Source organism: Heterocephalus glaber, unplaced genomic scaffold (genome assembly GCF_053883595.1).
Source record: "Heterocephalus glaber isolate CG9 unplaced genomic scaffold, H.glaber_assembly_v1.0 deba00000281, whole genome shotgun sequence".
In the NCBI taxonomy this organism is placed as follows: Eukaryota; Metazoa; Chordata; class Mammalia; order Rodentia; family Bathyergidae; genus Heterocephalus; species Heterocephalus glaber.
The window spans coordinates 5,065,986-5,087,114 of NW_028258139.1; the positions used below are offsets into that span (position 1 = coordinate 5,065,986).

The 21,129-nt window shown below is 34.5% G+C and overlaps 1 protein-coding gene and 1 pseudogene across 12 annotated transcripts in view; one reads left to right on the plus strand and one right to left on the minus strand.

The window, feature by feature from the left end:
• Sntg1 (syntrophin gamma 1) overlaps nucleotides 1–21,129 on the minus strand; it is an 835,631-nt gene that overhangs the window by 446,270 nt on the left and 368,232 nt on the right. The window lies entirely within an intron of this gene.
• LOC101698414 (ADP-ribosylation factor-like protein 5A pseudogene) lies at nucleotides 20,205–20,702 on the plus strand (annotated as a pseudogene).

A 21,129-nucleotide genomic window follows, 5' to 3' on the forward strand; every position in this document is an offset into this window, starting at 1 on the left:
TTGCTTACTACTTTTGCTCCAGAGCTTTATGCTCCTGCTCCTCAACTTTTGTACCTGAAGAAAGAGCCCCCTGACGTCAGTGGCTTTAAATGTCACCTGTAGGTGGATAACTCAGAATCAAAATATAATTCCAGTTCTGCTACCAAATAGCTAAACAACCATTTCACAAAAAGCACATTAAATTAATGAAGACGCTCCCATCAATGGGTGTTCTGTCTCATTTGACAGATATTAACGCCTCCACCAAAGAGACAAACTACACACCTGTCCCATGTCTTCTTGTCTTTTTCTCCATCAAGGTGGAAGACTTGATCATCTTTTAATCTTGTCTTTTAAACTTCTTTTTCTCTTTCTCTTTCTGAACCAGTTTTCACAGTTTAACCAGAGAATACAAAATACAACTGATTGGGGTAGTGATTTAGAGTCGAGAATCTTCCAGCTATTCCCCAGGACCCTCACACCAAGCCAGCCCCATCCTAATTTGCCATCTTCCTTTTCCTGTCCTCTCATACTACTCACAGACACTATTTCTTTTCTATTTTATCCAAAGTGGTTGTACTAACTTCAAATAAGTGGTGTTTTCAACTACAAATGCTACATATCATGTCAGTGCAGCCTTCTCCCCAGGACTTCCTTCACCTGAGCCTTTCCCTGTCAGTGTTATTCCTGGGTAAGATCATTCAGCCTCTCAGTTTTAAATGCTATATCTACTGAGGCTACTGCATTTGTATCTTTAGGATTGGCTCCAGACTCAAACTTACTGTTTATTTAATTATATATAGGCGTGTTGTGGGCATTTCAAACTGAACAATTAAAATACACACACACACACACACACACACACGCACACACTTCCACCCAGTCTGCTGCCAACTATAAACTTTTCTCCATTTCAATAAGACTTCCTGTCACTGGCCAGACAAGAAAGAAAGGCATCCCCTTCTTTCTCATCTCAGATCAAATCCATCCATATAATATCCTTTCTACTCTGGCTTCAAAATCTTTTCTAACTATGTCTTCTACTTGGTTTTATTCCCCATACTTGGTCATTACTCAAGCAACTCTCACCTGGATTATTCTGTTATTCTCCTAACTACTCTCTGATTCCTTTCTTACCTTCTTAATAGCACATTCTTCACTCAGCAACCAGGGTAAATTTTTAAGACAATCATGTCTTTATGCTATTCCTTGTTCAAAATTTTCAGTGGCCTTCTACATGAATAAAAACTCCAAATCCTGACCACATCCTAGAAAGCCTTCCAAAACCTGTCGGTGCTTCTTTTCCAACATCACTTTCTACCATTCTGTCCCTCATTACAGTATTTCTGGTCCATAAACACACAGCATTCTATCACATAACACACATACAACTTTTCCCTCTACCTGGAAGAGTTTTCTCTGCAATATTGACATGTTTGTTCCCTGATTTTTTTCATCTCTCTGTGCAAACAACACTCTTTAGACACATATTTCCTTGACTACTCTTTTTAAAAAACAATACTACACATTCCATCCCTCTACTCTGTTTTCTTTCATTTTAGCCCTTTTAATTATCTGGCACAGTATTCCACATGTTTATGTCTATCTCCCTTTAATAGCTAAGACATCTGAGGAAGGACTTGCCCCTCTCCTCTCTGCTGGAATGTTAGGGCCAGGAAGTCTGTCCTGCAAACACCCAAAAGCTATGACTTCAATGAAAGACACACATACAAGAATGAATGAATGAATGCATGCATGCATGCATATGTGAATTTATGGATGAGTGTTGTTCTTATCAGTATTGAAACTGACTAGATTTCCTCCTCAAAGATAATGAATAATAAATCCAATATATAAATAAATAGGAACAATAAAGTAACATGCGGTATAGTATGATTAAATTTAGGAATTGTGTGTATATGTGTGTATATTTTAATTGTTCAGTTTAAAAAGCCCATAACACATCTATATATAATGAAATAACCAGTAAGTTTGAGTCTGGAGCTAATTCTAAAGATACAAATGCAGTAGCCTCAGTAGAATTGTTTGGGAATCCAGAACCCAGCAATATAGTATTGTTTTATTTAGGAATTAGAACTTGAAAAAAACAAAACAAATCTATACATATTTGGAAAACACATTTCCATAGATTTTAGGTATTTGTTGCACATTGCACTTGACTAAGATCCTGGCAATCCAAACAATAGTATTTCTTTGCAGTGGCCCTTGTTATTTAGAAAATGCATCATTATTGACATTTAAAAGAAGAAAAGGATTCTCTTTCAATGACCATTCGGTATCCCAAATGGCATCCACAAATCAGAGTTAGGGCACTTTTTCTAGAGAGTTGTGTTAAATATGTTATCAAAATATATGACTCCAAAATGTTTTATTAGAGTAATTCTGGATATCTAAAATAAGTTGAATGTGGAGGAACCTGGATGCAGGAGAGGTTTAAAGAACATGATTGAAAAGAATGGATTAGAAAGAGTTCTGTGCCCTATATGAGGAACAGAGCTGTCTTTTCTGGGAAGTCTAAGGGTATAAGAGTGCTCAGATCTCTGCTAACCTTAAAAAAAACAATGCATCATTCACCTCTGAAGGGAATTTAAACCCCCTGTCCCTACACACTACAGAAACTAATTCCTCATAATCTTTTGCATGTGGTCGTTCACATCCAGTGAGTACATTCTGGAAAAAATTCTAGCTCTCTGTTCTATTTATTCTCTTCCTATAAAAGATAAGAAACATAAATATTCTGAAGGGAAGCAGAGGACCCTCAATCCACTGCACCACTATTTCCCGATGTCCACAACCACCAGTGTAAACACGTGCAGCTCCTCTTTTCTTCAATATTTATTCAAAAATTATAGGCTGAGCATAAACAATAACACTCTATTCTAGGTACTGGGAGTACAATCAAGAACAAAGGGAAAATTTCCTGTCCAATGTCATTTACATTCTAGGTTCAATGTATGTAAGAGCAGCTCAGAATTCTGTCATTTCTTTTTGTCCAAGAATTAAATATTTTTAAAAATTTCAGTGGTGCCAGTGGCTAACAATTACTTCAGTTCCAATGGCACATAGCAATGACTTACTCTAACTATAACATAAACTTACCTACTGAACCCCCATCTGTACTTTCTTTTTTTTTTTTTTTTTTTTGGAACTGGGGATCGAACTTGGGTCCTTGGGCTTGCACAGCAGGCAGTGAAACCACTGAGCTAAATCCTCGGCACTGTACTTTCTACTATGGCAGTGGTTACATGGCGGTGTCCCATGTCTGTGCACCATAGTCCATGAAAGTGCAGCAGATGACAGCATAAGCTTCATCACACTTAATGTAGGTAGCAAGACACAGTTTTATCTGGATTCTCATATGGTGTCATACGACACGAGTGGATTGTATATTCTTTTACTTTCCACATAGCATGTAACAAAGTATTGTGATACTTAGCTATAAATCTTCTGGCTATTGTTATAGTATTCTAATAATCATTTATCTAAAAGTTAAGCTTCACGATTTTGTTCCTCTCAAAAGAATCTCACAAAACAAAATTTAAGAGTTCCAGAACCAGATTTAATTCGGTCAAGTTGGACACACTTTGGAACCATATATTATATTCTTCCCAGTAAATAAAAGTAGTACATGTTCTTGCTCCTTCAACAAGAAAATGATAAATTTGTTGTATTTAATGTAAAGAAAGGTGACACTGCAAATTAATGTTAGCAACACAAACTATATACTTGATGGCAATTAAAGGATAAATTATTCACTTCATTTTAAGAATAAAGTATAAATTATATTAACGTCTAAAATAACAATAATAGTCTCATATGTAAATGGCACTTAATGGTACACTTAGAAATCATTTGGTTTATCTCACCCTTTATTTTCCAGATGACCTTAAGGAACACATTTACTAACCCAACACTGAAAGCTTAAAGCATTCAGTGTTCTTGAGTCTATGTGTTCCCATAGACTTGAGTTGTCATAAAATTAGGAGTTTAATTCATTGACCATCTAATGTGGACAAAAGCAGAACACTGGATTTGTCATTAAACAAAAAATGACAAACAAAGACAATCTCCACTCTCAAAGGAATATAAAAGTAGTTTCCCAATGTGAAGTATTTCTTAAATTATAGAGAAAATTAAAAATCACATTACTTATTCTCTAAAATAAATGAACCAATTTCACCAATAAATCAGTGGCACACTACTTAGAAGTATTAAAATATTTTGGTTTCTTGCGGAGAGTACTCTTCCTTTTCCCAAACAAATGTAAAATATGGAGCAAGCACTTTGTACTTAGAAGACATAAATTATGTACAATCTTAATTGTCTTGAGAAATCTAAATTGTTTTAAAATAAGCATGTTTACTTAGAGTTAGTATGTACTTTATCCATCAATACTGGTCCTTCTCTTCTTAATGTATCGCTGTCACTCTTTTAGATATTAGAGATGAATTTATAAATAAATGAGAACATCTTTTATTTTTCTAATGAAATTTACAGTTCTTGAAGATTTATAGTATAAGTTGCACATTTAAAAGGGAGCAAAGGAGAAAATGAGAAATGATAAGGACTGAGAAACGCTTCAGAGAGATGATGTTAGTGATGAGACTGGAAAATATTAAATGGAGCCAGATGGACAAAGAGGGACAGAAAAACACAGTACATTTTGGGAATCCCATGATCACAAGAAAGTTATGAGAATTTTCTAATTTGGTGTGGAATATTGGCACCAGGAGCTGGGCCAGGAAATGAAGAAGAATGAAAGCCTAATTACGGTGTTTCAGTGAACTGATAGAAATTATGAGCACTTAGGCTACAGCAGTGGGAAGGTAGGTAAGTACTTAACTAGGTAAATTACATGCTCAGGAACATGTATTGTAAAAATTACACAGAAAACTTGGAAGATGGATCATTTTGGGTAATTCTGGAAGTAGGCAGAAAAGTGCAAGGTAAAAGGAAGATCTTCTAAACCATGCCTGAGGCTGAAAGGAGATGAAGACCCAGCACTGAAATCAAAGTCATTGATAGAAGACTTGAGCACCATTTTGTGTGTGGAGCTGGGCTTTTGCTAGCCCAGAGCATTCACCTGTTCTTTTTTGGTGAAGTTCAGGAGTCTCCTGACCTGGTGCTATTTTGAGTCTGTGTCTTGCATAAGTTGATAGAGAAAATTCATCTTGGGAAGGATGATAAGGAGCCCTACCTTCACAATACATTTTTAAAGTGTTACTATTCATGAAGATAAGAAAATAGGAGAAGAATGATATTAGGAGAAAATACAATAACTGTAACCTCTGATGTGATATGCTTCAGGAGAAAGTGCTCAGATGGGCTACACTTTAAGAGACAGATCTTAATTGGACATATATTTGAGGTAACAAGAAAAAAGAGAGATGTTGGAAACACTCAATTAGGGATGATTTCTTATGGAAGGAAAGAGAACCAGGAAAAGTGTGAGACTCTATGGGAAAACCAGTATGTTATTAGGAGTCAGAGAAAGAAAGAAAGAAAGAAAGAAAGAAAGAAAGAAAGAAAGAAAGAAAGAAAGAAAGAAAGAAAGAAAGAAAGAAAGAAAGAAAGGAAGGAAGGAAGGAAGGAAGGAAGACCTGAAAATATCACCAGAGGAATAGGCAAGTAGATCAGAGTGGTAAGGAGATGATGAGGCAGTTGTTGAGAAAAGAGAGCAATTTTTAGACTAAAGGGAATTTAATGACACTAAATGATGGAGTGCAGTGAGTGAAACTAGGTATCAGTCAGCCCTCTGTCAGAGCTGACCGGCTGAATGATGGTACCCAAACCAAAACACATGGCTTGAAAATTATACTGACTCTTCCTTGTTGAAATGACTGAGAATGTTTGCACCAATTATGAATTTCATAAACATTTGCAAAACAAAGCAACGAATTCCCCGACTTTCCCTAAATATAATAATTTTACATAGAATAAACAACAATTTAAACTGATGAGCAAGGACAAAGAAATGATTTGGGTGCTAAGCAGATAGACTATTCCAGACAGGGTATTCACTCCTCCTCTAAAAGCCTGGAGTCATACAGTTATGTAGGGATAGAGACCCCTAGTCAGGGAAAGGTGATGCATGCCCCCACCCCCGAAGGAGTTTGACAGGTGGCAGAACAGGCCTAACCACATGGGAAAAGCTGACAGCCTGCTGTCACACTTCCTCTTTACTCTGTTCCCTACAAAGCTTGGTTTGCTAAGATCAAAACTGAAAAAAAGAAAATTTGACGCTAAAGGTGTGAAAGCCCCCAGGACCCTTCCCTGGTAATGAGCCGCATCAACCAATCAGCCAATCAAGTAGAGGCGCCCTCAGTCCAGAGACAGGGTGGACCCTCAGCCACTATAAATGAACCCCTTGAGGCCCCTTTCAACGGTGGCTCTGTTTCGGGCACCCCCGAGTGTCTCGCTGAGAGAAGGCATGCTTGCTGAATAAACGTACAACTTTGCTTCTACGATTTCCATCTCTGATTGTTCCACAACCTTCGGCCTCATGGGGAGAGTCAGGCCCGGACTGTGGGGACTCTCCATCTGTCTCCGCCAGCAACAGTTATATGGTAAGGGTTTTGGGAATTTCCCTTTATACCACAAATTTCAAGAACAGAAAGTTGGTAGCTATCATAGTTTCCTATTTTGATGAGGTGAAAAGTAATTACTTGTGCAAAGAAATGGGCGAATCAGAGATAACCAGGGCACAGATGCCTGTGAGACTGGAGGCTCTTGTAATACTGGCTTCAACCAGGGAAAAAATAATTCAAGATCCAAAGCCTTTATCATATTGGAATATGCACGACCTCCACAAAACCTAAAGAGAACACTAGCAGAGAAAACTACATATTATAAAAAACTTCCAGCAATAAATGTAGATTTCTACCAAAGAGAGTGTGCTTTGACTTGACTTTCTTCACCTAATTCACCTTGTTCCTGCCACATCGCTGCCCCATACCAATCATTTATTGAAGATAAATAAAAATAGAATAGGAAAAATTAGAAAATTATATGAGGGAAATGAAGATTGTAGAGATATAGATATAGATGTAGATAAAGATATAGATATAGATGGAAAAGACCTGAGAAATATTTAGTACTATGAAATTATTAAAGGAAATTATTGAATAGAAGATTTCAGCAAGAGTTTTAAATAATGTGGCAATTAGGCAAAAAGTATTAAAATATAAAAGGGGAAATAAAATAAACATGTTAATGGTGAGACAAATGGAGTTAGAAGCAACACAACTTTCAGTAATAGGGAAATTTTTAATGTTTACTTTATATTTTTATGTTTATATTATTTGTTATCAGGTTAATAAGCACTCTAAAGGAGTTCAATGGCATTGAAAATTATATTTTAAGGAAAATAAATACCGGTGAAGTCAATAATATGATAAACTACATTGAAAAAATTCCTAATATAAGAAAGCCTTTCAAAAAATAAGATTGAATTCATGTAAAAAAGTTAAGTTAGATCAGTGAAGGCAAACAAATTGAAAAAAGTATCTTCTAATATATAATACAAGAAAAAGTTCTGTGAGATATATACATATATATTCAAAAAGCATACAGCATATAATTTCTCAGAAAATTTTGATAAAGGAAGACCAATGATGAGAAATAACAATCATTCCATTTATTTTTACAGGAATTCTATAAAATCAAACTAATATGTGACACTTGTATAATATCAATACCCAAAGACAAGAAAGAGTAAACTGTAGAATTTTGATTACAAGAGCATGTAGACTTGGCAAAATATTATCAAGTAAAATTCAGCAATTCACTAAATAGTAATAAATCATTCACATAACCAAGTGAAAATTATTCTAGTATAAAAGCCTGCTTCAAATATGAAAATAAATTAATATAATTAAGTCTATCAGTATGATAAAGAGTCATATCAATCTATTGATATAAAGCTATGAACAAATAAAGAACCTATTAATTGTAATAATTCTCAGTTAATTAGGGACAAAGGAAGTTTATAAAATCTATCAAAGAATGTTATGGTTAACACCATATTTCGAGAAACTAGACATTTTCCCCCAAGATCAAAAATAATGCCTTTTTGTAAAAGAAGATACTAATGCACATCTGTTAGAATACCTAAAATGTAACAAAAATTTTTTTAAATGCTGACAAGCCAATTTTATAGATACTTACTAAAACTATCATAATCTTAGCATATGGTCCAACAAATTATCCAACTGAATTGAAAATGTATGAGTATGCAAAAAAATTACACACAACTGTTTATAGTGGCTATATCCACACAGTACCCCAAATTAAAAACCACATATTTCTCCCTGATAGGGGGTCAGATAAAAAAAGTGTGCAACATCCATATACTGGAATATTATTTCGTAATACAAATTATCTGACAAGCCATAAAAAGTCATGGAGGAATGGTAAATCCATATTACTAAGTGAAAGAGTCCATTTGAAAAAGGGTACATAACATATGAATCAATTATAGGACATTTCTGGAAAGCAAAACTATACAGATAATAAAAGCATCAGATTTTCAGTGCTCTAGTTGCTGGATGGGTAAGGGACCAATAGGTAAAACATAGGGATGATTCAGGGCAATAAAACTACTCTAAATGATGCTCTAATGAGAGATACATGAGAATATGCATTCATACAAATTCACCATTCTAAGCTACATAAATTGTAAGATTAAAAGCAAAATCTGCCGGATTGCCCAAACCTGTCCAAGAATTTTGACCTCAACTGCAAGAAATTAGGATCCATCTACAAAGTTACAAAGCATTGTTTTTTGCAGTTAACTAACATTTTTTTGACAATTAGAGTTCATTTGTTAGCCACATTAATTATAGATTTCTGAAAGTCGCAATGTGTACACACGTTACCATAATATACAGCTTGTTTGGTGAATTTTCATCCTTGTTATATTGCTTGGGCAGTTAAATATGGATATGGCATCAACATTCCTTATTCCTTTGACCCAGACAGCACTGCTCAGTCTCATATTGATATACATATCTGGAGTACTCATTACTTCATGGAAAATTGCTATACTTCTTTGAGTGCCCAAGGGTTATGCCTCTTGAAGCTCTTTGCATGAACAACCTCTGCAAGTTGATGATGTATTTTCAAATCATTACCATGTTGAAGTCAGAATGGCCCTTTTCCTTCTTGGGACTCTTCTGTGTAGAATCCAATCTGCAGTCCTCATATTGGACAGGTAGACCATGAGAGGACTGACAACTCTTACTTCTGACACCTCCTGAAAGTCTGGGAGTTTTCAAGCCATAAAATTCACTGACACCTATTTCTCTATGTGAGGAGAAGGAATAAAAATGTCATCCCAGAAATGTCTTTATCAGGTCCAGGTAGTTCTATTATCCATCCATCTCAGTTCTAGAGATAGGCAGGAGTTGTGTGAAGCCTGATGTAATGTCTTTGTTCGGCAGGGTCTGATACATTTGGAACTGCAAAAAACAGTTCCTTCAAGTAAAATTGTTAAAAACACGTCTTTAAGATATGCCAAGTGGTTAGATCATCCAGTGATGTAGGTGTAGTTTCGTACATAGTTTGTAAGGTGGAAGGTTATACTACAGACTTAGCACCTTCGAAGAAATGGTGATAAAACAACCATGATTCCTCACAAGATTTTTTAAAATTTTAGGACCAAGAAACAGAAAAAAGGTAATAAAATCATAAGCATCTTTGAAAAATTTTCTCAATGCTATGTTCCACATGTATACTGATTTTTTGATCTTTGCTTAGCTTTATTCACTCTCACTACTTTTATCAAACACCCATGCTTCATTTGTAAAATACAGTATTTTGTAATTCCATTATAACTTAAATTATTTAGGTGGAGAAACATAAGCTTTTGCATGTTTGTGTACCCAGTAAACTTTCAATAAATATATTTTGACTAATTGGATAAAGATCAGATGTGAGAAACTTTTGAAAGCATTTTCTCATATCCTAGACTCATGCTCCTATTGAATTATAATGAAAAGTACATCACCTTGTATATTTTTAACTATGTAAAAATGACAAGAACAGTACTTAAAAGGACCTCAACGATGTTACAAACATTCCTGAAATTGCTATAGTATAAAATGAGAGTTAAAAATTTTAAACTGTTTCCTCAGAGATTGAAGATTTTTTTAAAAAAAATCAGTTTAGTTAGTGCTCCACGCCCGTGGACCTAGCTGCGTTTAACCACCAAACTCACTTTGTGTATATGTGGTTTGTTTTTTTCCCTTGACACTAGTCAGCAAAACTGCTGACCAACAGAACAAACTGACTGTGGACAAGGCCAATACCCCAGGATTCAAGGTAAACCCCAGAGAGCTGGCAGCTCCATGTAGAAATAATGAACCTGGTGAGTAGTGCCAGCCTCAAGAAAAGCCCATGGATTTTGTAAACTACACAAATTGTGTGGGGTTTTCTTCTGAAAGTGACTCCTTTGGAGAGTTGGAGAAGAAACCCAGTGCAGGACAGGGTTAATTATTTAAGACTGAGCTACAGAACAGCTACAAGACAACTCCACCTCAGAGTTTCCAGTGTTACCCTCCCACAGCTAGTGGGTGAGATACAGCCATGAGGGATAGCCACAGAGGCGATGTGGGCTAGACAGACCCCTGAGATATTAAAATCAGGATGGGAAGGACACAGGTCCTGCCCTCTCTAGTGAGAATCTAGGCCAAAAAGTGTGGCTTTCAGAGGAGACTGGACGTGACAATGTTAGCAAGTCCAAAAATCTGCTTCAACACTTGCTCCATAACCTATAACCAGCAACGATCAAAGGGCTGATAGCTTTTCAAATACCAATGTCAAAAAGAGCATGCTTCAGCTCTAATGGTTGTCACATGCTGGGGGTATAGACAGAGAACTTCTGCAGCAGGCAGGGCACCTCACAAACCCACAGCCCATAAAGCTAGGTAGAGAAAATCTGGACTTACTGGATTCCAAGGCTGCAGATTCTTCAAATCACTCATTCAAAAAAAACTGATGAATTTCTTTTAATGGACTCAATTTTTTCTCTCTTTTTCCTTCATTTTTTTTGAGGATGTGGCTGGGATTGTTTTTCTCTTTTCTCTTTTCTTCTTTCAATATTTTTCCTACTTCTTTCTATTTTTCTTTACTTTGTTCTCTGTTTTTTCTTTTTCTCATTCATTCTTTTCTGCCAGTGTTATCTATTACTATTAATTTCTTTTTACTCCTCACTAGGATTCTCTATTTCACTTTTCTTTCCTCCACAATGTCCATTGATCAATATTTAAACTTTTACTTTTCTCATTCTCTGATTCCTCAGCTTCTCTATCTTTACCAGTTTAACAATTAACCTTTACAAATATAAATATTTAGTTAATATAATGACATTATTGTTGAATATTGTTTTATTGTTAGTGAATGTAAACATGTTTCATTTAATAGATATTTACAGTAGGTCAATTTTTTTATTTGTCTTAATGTTCGTACTATAATTGCAGGTCTCTTCTCTATGGTTAAGGATGTGGTACATTAGTGGTTCTTAGGGTATATAAATGTCCAGTTTGTCTTTGACACTATTAATGTTCCTGTTTTTTTTTTCTCTGTAAACCAATATCTGGATTGCCCTGGTGTCATTAACAGTACAGCAACTTTGGGTACTGAGCCCAATACATGGCAGCCTCCCTCTCCCAAATAAATGAAGATTGTGGGATTGTTGGACAGAGGTGGAGACTTATAATTAGCCACACCCAGACTGTGTCACTGAAAAGCAGACAGTAACTAAAGAGATCTCCATAGTAACTACAAAGTCTCCCACTATCATAAATCCATAAGCCTCAACAAAAGAACCAAACAAAAATTAAAAACACAAGAAAACAAGGTAACAAAATGCCTCCAAAAGCTCTCAACTTCCCCAATGCTGATCCATGGGGCACTGAAGGGGGGTAAGTCAAAACCAACACAGGTACAATATTAGAAAAGATACTATAGTAGATAAAAAATAACAGATCACTAAGGTGTTTGATGAGTTCAAAGAAGATATAAAGATAAGTTCAAAGAAGATATAACTAAACAAATAAAGGACCCAGTACACAAAATGGTAAGAAAGTCTATAGAAAACAATGATGAAAGGCTAGCTGAACTAAACAAAATATGCTAACTTGAATGTTCAGTATGGAAAAGATTTTAAGTCCATGAAAAGATAACAAAGAAAAATTCAGGAGATTAAAAATTCTATTCAAAGTATGGGCTGCAAAAGTAAGCAGTGTGAGGACAGAGTGTTAGAAGACAGAACTGCTGTTTGTGACCAGCTATTGAGACATACCTTAAAAACAAGAGAACATTAAAAATATATTCAACAGCTGATACAAAGAAAACTAAGCTAACATTAATTGTATTTGTGAAAAATCCGAAAACAAAACAAATGGCATAAAAATTGTCACAAAAATTATAGCAACGAACTTTCCAAATATTGGAATATAATTTAATATATGGAAGAATGAAGCATATAGAACCTGAAAAAATGATGATCAGGAAAGAAATTCTCCACAAAACATCATAGCCAGAACCCTAGAAGTGCAGTGCAAGAACAGAATCTTAAAAGCTGTTAGAGAAAAGCAATGGATCACTTATAAAGAAAAACTCATTAAAATTACAGCAAACTTTGTAACACAAATCTGAATGACCAAGAGAGGTTGGACTGAAGTGTTTCAATCCCTAAAAGAAAACAGATTCCAGCTGGTACTGATATAACATGCAAAATTGTCTTTCAAAATTCATGGGGATATTGAAAAGAAAGTTTTGTGTTATAACTAGTTTCTTCTTTGTAAAAGATACTATTTTTGTCTATATCATATAATCTGATTAACTACTTTTAAAATAATGATATTAACTGCTGTTATTCTTATTTTTTTACAGAATTTTGTTTTATTTTTTCACAAAGAAAACATACCATAGACCAATGATATCATTCATGCTGCTGTGATAGAATTTACCAGGATTACCTTGTATTTAAGTAAAAAACAGGCACATATTTAGAGATCATTGATCAAGAATTGTAAGTATGTATGATTAATAAACCAGGATAAAAAACAAAATTGATGGAGAACTAAGATAGTGCCATGGTAAAGATCACTTAAAGAAATTCATGACCAACAAAGCAACACACCAAACAATTCTCAAGGATAATATAGAAAGAGGTAATGAAGCTAATAATGGCAAAAGGTACAATAAAATGAATATACTTAGCTGACTGAGAAGTTACTTAGAGGGAAAGAAAGAAAATTAGCAACTAGAATATAATAGAATACCAAAATAAGTCCAAATCTTTCAGTTACTGAGATGAATATGAATGTTCTCAGGCCTCCAATCAAAATACAGATTGGTAAAATGGATCAAAAAACAAAATCCAACAGTTTGCTGTGTATGAGAAACATAATTAACTGGAATAGGAAATTATAACTAAAAATCAGTAAATACAAACCAATAGCCTATGCAATGGCAACTGAAAACAAAAAAGAGTAGGTGTCCTATTTTAAGACAAATTAGACTTTAAGCCAAAACTGATCAGAAGAGGTAAATAAGGTCATTAAATATTGGGTAAGATAACAAATAAACAAGAAAAAAATAACAATCATAAGCACATATGACCTTATAATGGCAGACTCAGCTGCAGAAAACATGCTCTACTGGACATAAAAGATCTGATAAACATCAAGAAAAAATGGATAAATTCTTTAAGACATCAATTGCTAAAATTGAACCAAGAAGATATACAAACTGTGGATGATCAGAAAAACACCAACACCAATTATATTGGGGGATCTCAGTACCCCTGTGTCACAAATAATCAGATAGATAAACTAGAAAAAAATCAACAGAGAAATGTCAGGGTTGAACCAAACCTTGGAACAAATGAAGTTAATAGAGATCTACAAAATTTTTAATCCAATAACAAAATAAACAGTCTCCTCACCAACATATGGGAATTTCTCCAAAATGGAACATTATATACTAATGAAGCATGCTTAAGTAATTGCAAAAGAATTAAATTATCCCATATATATTATCAGAGTATAGTGTAATGAAACTAGAAGTCAAAGGCAAAATAAATCACAAAAATTATCCAAAAATATAGAAATTAAACAATACCCTTTTGAATAATCAATGGGTCACAGAAGAAATTAGACAGTTCCTGGAATCAAATGATAATTCCAGTAAAACATGCCCAAACCTATGGGGCAGAATGAAAGCACTTCTCAGAGGTTGGTTTCTGGAGTGAATGCCCACATCAGAAAAATAGAGTAAGCCCTAAAAATTAACTTTATGCACCTCAAGTTTCTAGAAAAAGAACAATCTGAATCTAAGGCTAACACAAGGAAGAAAATTTTAAAGATAAGAGCAAAAGCAGTGAAATGAAGACTAACTAAAACAATAAAAGAAGCAATGAATTGATGAATTGGTTCTTTGAGAGAACAAATACAATAGAGAAACCTTTAGTTAACATTATGAAATAAAAGAGAAAAAAGATCCAAATTAATGTAATTAGAAATGTAAAAGGTAAATATCACAAAGAACATTGCTGAAATACAGAAAATTAATGCCTACTTCACAAACCTTTATGCTGATTAATGGGAGAATTCAGAAAAAATGGATAAATTCCTAGCTACATATGAATTACCAAACCTGAACCAAGAAGAAACCCTACATAAGCTAATAACAGGCAATGAAATTGAAGCAGCAATAAAAAACCTACCAACTAAGAAAGGCCCAAGTCTTGATGGATTTACTGCCACATTCTCTAAAATCTTCAGGAAATATCTAAAATTACTCTTTAAACTCTTTAATGAATCAAAAAGGAAGAAATACTCCCAAAGTCATTCCTGAAAGCTAGCATACTGATTCTAAAACTAGACAAGGATCCAACCAAATAAGAGAAGTACAGGCCAATCAAGTTAATGTACATAGATGTAAATATTCTCAAAAAGGTACTGTCAAGCAGAATGAAATAAATTATCAAAAAGATCATACACCACAACCAAATAGGCTTCATCCCGGGGAGGCAAGGATGGTTCAACATAGGCAAATCAATAAGTGTAATACATCACATAAACCAGTACCATGAACAAAAGTCACATGATCATGCTAATAGATGCTGAAAAAGCCTTTGACAAAATCTAACAACCATTCATGATAAAAAACCCTGAAGAAAATAAGCATAGAAACTACTTAACACAATCTGATAAAAGCCATTTATGACAAACCTACTGCCAACATCATATTAAGTGGGGGTAAAAATGAAAACTTTCTCTCTAAAATCAGGAATGAGACAAGATTTCCATTATCACCACTCCTGCTCAACACAATACTTGAAATGTTAGGCAGTGGAATGAGCCAAAACAAGAATTAAAATGGATACATTCAGGAAAGGCAGAATTTAGAGTATCATTATCTGCAGATGACATGATCTTTTTCATAGAAGATTTGAAAATTTTCACAAAAAGACTCCAGGGATTAATAATCAAATTCATCAATGTAGCAGGATACAAAATCAACACACAAAAATCAACAGGATTCTTTTACACCAATAATGAATTCACTGAGAAAGAAATTAGGAAAAGAATGTTATTCACAGTAGCGTCAAAAATTTAAATTTTTAGGAAGTAACCAAATTAAGGAAGTAAAAAAAAATCTAAAACAAAACCTACAGTACTGTGAAAAAGGAGATCAGAGAGGATATCAGAAAATGAACAGATCAGGTATCTCTTCTTCTTGCATTGGCAGAACCACTATTGTCAGTATGGCTATACTTCCAACACTGATATACAGATTTGAAGCAATGCCAATCAAAATACAGTAAGTCCCCAACTTACAAAAATTAAAATTGGAAACTTTCACAGATACAAACAGACCTCAAATTACTAACACTCATAGATGTGACCAAATCACGGAAGCAGCTCATGTGTCACAGCTGTGCTGCTGTGTGCTTGCTGCACGTTGCAAGAGTGGATAATAGTACAGTGGTCAGTCAGAGCCCAGGGTGTCTGGAAGCAGGTGGAAAAGCAATGCTGATGTGGTCACGACTGCTAGGAAGTGGAAAGCAGTAACTATGGAAACAAAAGTGAAAATAGAGAGACTGGATTGAGGTGAAAAGATGGTAGACAGCACTCGTTCTTATAACATGAATCATTCAATCATTGCCAAAATTCTAAAGAGCAAGGACAAGATCATGGAACATGTTAAGGTTTTTAATGCTTTGCATTGCATATTCATGTCAAAGGAGTAAAAGAGACTCACTTTATTGGACTTATGAATGAATCCAACTTAAGAATGTTCTCCAGGAACAGAATTTACTCATAAGTCAGGGACTTACTGTACCAATATTATTCCTCACAGATCTAGTGAAAACAATCATAAAATTTGTATGGAATAGAAAAGAACCAGAATAACAAAGGGAGTCCTGAGCAACAAGAGCAAAGCAGAAGGCATCACAATCTTACACTTCAAGTTACAGTACCAAGCTACAGTGACAAAATCAACATGGTAGTGACATAAAAAACAGACATGTGGATAAATGAACCAGAAGGAAGAATACAGAAATATCCCCAGACACATTCAACTATTTAATATTTCATAAGGGGGCCAAAAACATACAGAGGAATGATTATCTCTTTAATAAATGGTTCTGGGAAAAATGACTATCCATGTGCAAAAGACTGAATCTAGACATACATATCTCTTCATGTTCTAAGCTAAAATCAAAATGGATGAAAGATCTAAATGTTAAAATGAATGATTGATGGAAGGTAAAACTTTATCAGCCAGAGTCCTAATATCTAGAATATATAAAAACTCAAAAATGTAAGACCTCCCCAAATAAATGGAGTGATCCAAAAATGAGCAACTGAAATGAATAGATATTTGTCAACAGAAGAATATGAATGGACAAAAAATACATAAAAAAATTCAACACTGCTGGCCAGGGAAATGATACAGAAGTGGCCTATATGTTCTTAGATGAAATTATATAGAAAATGTATTATTTATGCACAATAGAGTACTACTCAACCCTAAATAAAAATAGATTTGAGTTATTTGTATGAAAATGGATGCATGTTGAAAATGCAGTCTTAAATGAAATTAAATCAGACCTAAGCTTAAATATCACGTTTCTTTTCTTTCTTTTTTTGATAATATCATTGTTTCTGAGTCTCAAACTATAAATAAAGAGCAAAATTAAAAATAGATAATAAGAAACAATCAGGTAGATATTTTTCAAATGGGAAAGGAATCAAGAGAATTTATATGTGTGACAACTCCTCATGGGTAGTGCAAACAGGTAATGAAAACAGGTACTAATAACAAATGAAAACAAAAAAAATAAGGAAGTAAATCCTCCATGGAGACAAATGAATAAATATAAAAATCAATTTAATAGCATTAATATTTACTTCATCACAAACACTGTGGCTAAGGAAGAAGGTGACTCCTTTTTGTTTTTCTACATATGCAGCTTCGGTTTGATTTATTTAAAGGTTAAAATAATCCCATTGTTTTCTCAAATCATTTTTTCTTTGTTATCTTTCTCATGGGCCCTTTTAATTCATATTTGAGATTTTTAAATTTAGAAACCATTACTTTTTCTGCAATATATTTTACGTTTGAAAGATTACAAAATGGGAGCAGCTTATTTGACAAATAAGCAACCCATAAGGGCCTAAGCACTTAAGTATGAATCAATATGCAAAGTTCTGTATATCTAAAAGAGCCTTTGTTTATGATTTACAATAAATTTAATCACAGGGTGTTCTGAAGAGATTTCCATTTCAATTAGGCAGGCCTCATTAACATACTTTTAGTGAGGCATAAAGTACACCACAAGGTCAAAGTCAACAGAAAGGGGGAAACTGGAAACCAGTAAGAAATAATTCCCACAGTTTCAAGGTGTGAGGAACTAGAAATAACTGAGCCACTCCTTTTTTGGGAGGATATGCTCAACAATGAGAAGCAATTGCATTTTCCCTTTAATGTCTGTGAAACGAATCATTCAGTGGATTAATTTTTAGTAATCAATGTAATCATGAATAATATTAAGATGATAATAAAAGTAATTAATAAAATTAATAAAAACTTAACCTATAAAGACCCCGCTTCGGTAGCTTCCATATGTATTAATAAGTTTCAGAACAAGATAATACATTAGAAATGTCTTTTATGGAAAAGAAGCTTGGGAAAAGTTTACAGGATACCCAAATCCCTTGGTAAAATTAAGTATCTGTTTTACACATATAGGAGCATATCACACAATTGTTAACAGCTAATCTGGATTTTATTTTATAGTATTTGTCAACTAGATATTATCATTTTCAACTTCATCCAAAACAGACTGAAATCAAGTGAGTCTGCCTTGCTTTATTTAGATATAGAATTATTTTATCTAATGACGTACCTAAGGTTTGAAAAATATACACAATTCTGCATACAAAAATGTTTCTGTGATCTAATGGAACCATGGCAATTTGTTGAATATAAAAGATTAGAACTTAATTGTGACACAGGAACCACCATAGGGTCATAGAACAAATAAACTCCTGGGCCAATAACCTGTTACTCATTAAAAGCACAATTTGTGTTTTCTTCTGAGATAAAAAGGAACTTAAAAGTATTTCTCTTTTTTTTTTCCTAAAAACTAGGTCTCTTCACCTGGATCTCCAGATACTTAAAAGGAAATTAAAACAGAATAAGACTTGATGTTCATTTTTCAAAGCTGAGTCAAATACTTCTCAGCTCTGCATAGAAGCATGTTAGTCTTTAGGAGTGTTTGACTAAAAATTGGCACAACCAGGTTTATTAGCCCTAAATTTACCAAGCTTATCTCATCACCTTTCAAGACTAAGAATACCTATGTCCAGAAGTCTCCAGTGCCCTAAGCTTATGAGCACTTGGACCTTAGGAGAGCTCACAGGACGGACTTCCCTGAGTCATGAGAACTTCTCTCAGCAGATCCAAATTGGAACTCAAGTAAAGAGGATTCCTCTAGACCTGTGAAACCAGGATGGATATAATGATCTACAGATCCCACTTTACCACATCATCTCTAAAAGCCATCCTCTTCTTTGCAAATGTACCACTCTTCATCAGAATGAGTCCTTTTCCTATCTTCTCCCATATTCCAATTTAATGCTTTTGCTTTTAAACTCATGCTGTTGTGTTTGTATCAATTTCCATTATCACTAAAGCAAGGTCCAAGGTAGCTAGCCAGCTACAGCTGGACTTATTCATGATACTAATATCATCTATTTCTAGATTAGATAGTCTATGAAAGACCTTTTTTGGATAGTTTTGTGTGCAAAAATGTTATTATTGATGTTGAGTAACTACTTCTTACAGGGAGGCCCTAAATATACAAACACACGCCATACCGCAACGTAAAAAAGTAAAGGTCAGTATAGAATTAAAAGTTATACAGTAGATTAATGTCTTTTTCAATTATTCTGGCACTTTTAAGTTATGAAAAGTCAAGGAGAAATCAAATGTCAGTTTTCTTTCTGACTGCTAAAGTCAATGGCTTCTAGCTAGGTTACATATGAAAGTGTTAATTGAATTTGAAGTCATAAAATTAAAGAAATTAAATGAATTCTTTGGCTAATGAGGATAATAAATCATACATATATATGCTAACCTCTATGTTGAGACCTATTGGTAATTTCAGAGTAAGTGACAACATCCTTTAAATAAAACTCACTTTTATCAACTTTGTGAGTATCCAGAGCATGTGGGTTTGTAGTGAAGCAAGGATCCACTGGACTCTGCTATGAACTATTAAATAACAGAGAACCAAATACATGCATGTGTGCCCACACTGGCAAATTATAGATGTCTCCCTGATTCACACTCTTTACCTATTCCTCCAGAAGTTATGGTTAGGTGTGTATAAGTCAGAGAGAGAGAGAGAGAGAGAGAGAGAGACTGAGAGAGAGAGAGAGGCTCCTGGCAGACAATGCAGCAAGTCTGGGCCTTGAGCAGAGCAGAGAGACCTCTCTGCAAATGCCTGGGAGTGGCCTGAAGCCAAGGAAGGAGCAGGAGCAGCAGAAGTGGAGGCTCTAGTTCTTCTCTCCCACTCACCTGAGCCAGTGGAGGCCAGATGCCCAGGGAAGCTAGAGGGGGTTTGCTCCCCAAGAGTGGAAATTCCCTTTACCAAAGTATAGACAATATTCAACATCAGCAACATGAAATCATCATCCTGGGGTAGGATCATTCAGGGAATACCATCATCCTCTATCAGTTTTCTATGAATGAAGCTGTATATACATCCCCCATAATACCAAAGAATGTAGAAGAGGTAGTGATTAATAATACACATTTCCTAATGTGCGATATTGGTGGCCAAAAATCTCTTGATTCCTCTTGATTCTTCATGGAACACTTAGTATACTAACATAGAGTTGCTGATAGTTGTTGGGGACAGAGGAGACAGAAAGGACTACTGTAATTAGAAATAAACTGTACAAAATACTAGCACTAACCATGTAAAGAAAGGTGGATTGCTGATTTTTGCCAATAAACACGATGTTAAAGAATACATGACTCTAGCAGATATATTTCAGTTCTTGAAAGGAATTTTCATTAAAGATCACCAGTTGCATATCTAAGTATGCTGTGCTCTTACTGGTGGGGAATGATGCCAAGGACTTGAATGGATGATGTCCCAGCTTAAGAACAGATGATCTCTACTAACCTCTACTCATAGATTTTTGTATGAACAGCGCTGGTCTTTACCTGAAAGCCCCAAAATTCATTGAGATATACTGTATATATGAACATTTTCTGTAAAAAGAAAAATTATGACCACTTATTTGAAAACAAAGTTGAAGTTTCACCTTCCAAATGGCTTTCTTACTAGTTTTTTCTAAAGTATGTTATTAAAGTTGTGAATGACATATTTTTTATAATGAATTCCTCAGTCTGTGATAAGTACAAAGAGAAAAGACGACATTTTGAACTTTCAAGCGTCTTAATATTAGCACAACTCCCTCTAGTTCATGTTCTCTTCTTGTTCCATTAAGTCAAAATACAAATCAGCACAGATATTGTTTCCAGTTTTTAGAAGTGTAACATTACATTATGAAACTATTTTGTTTAAGGCTGTGTATC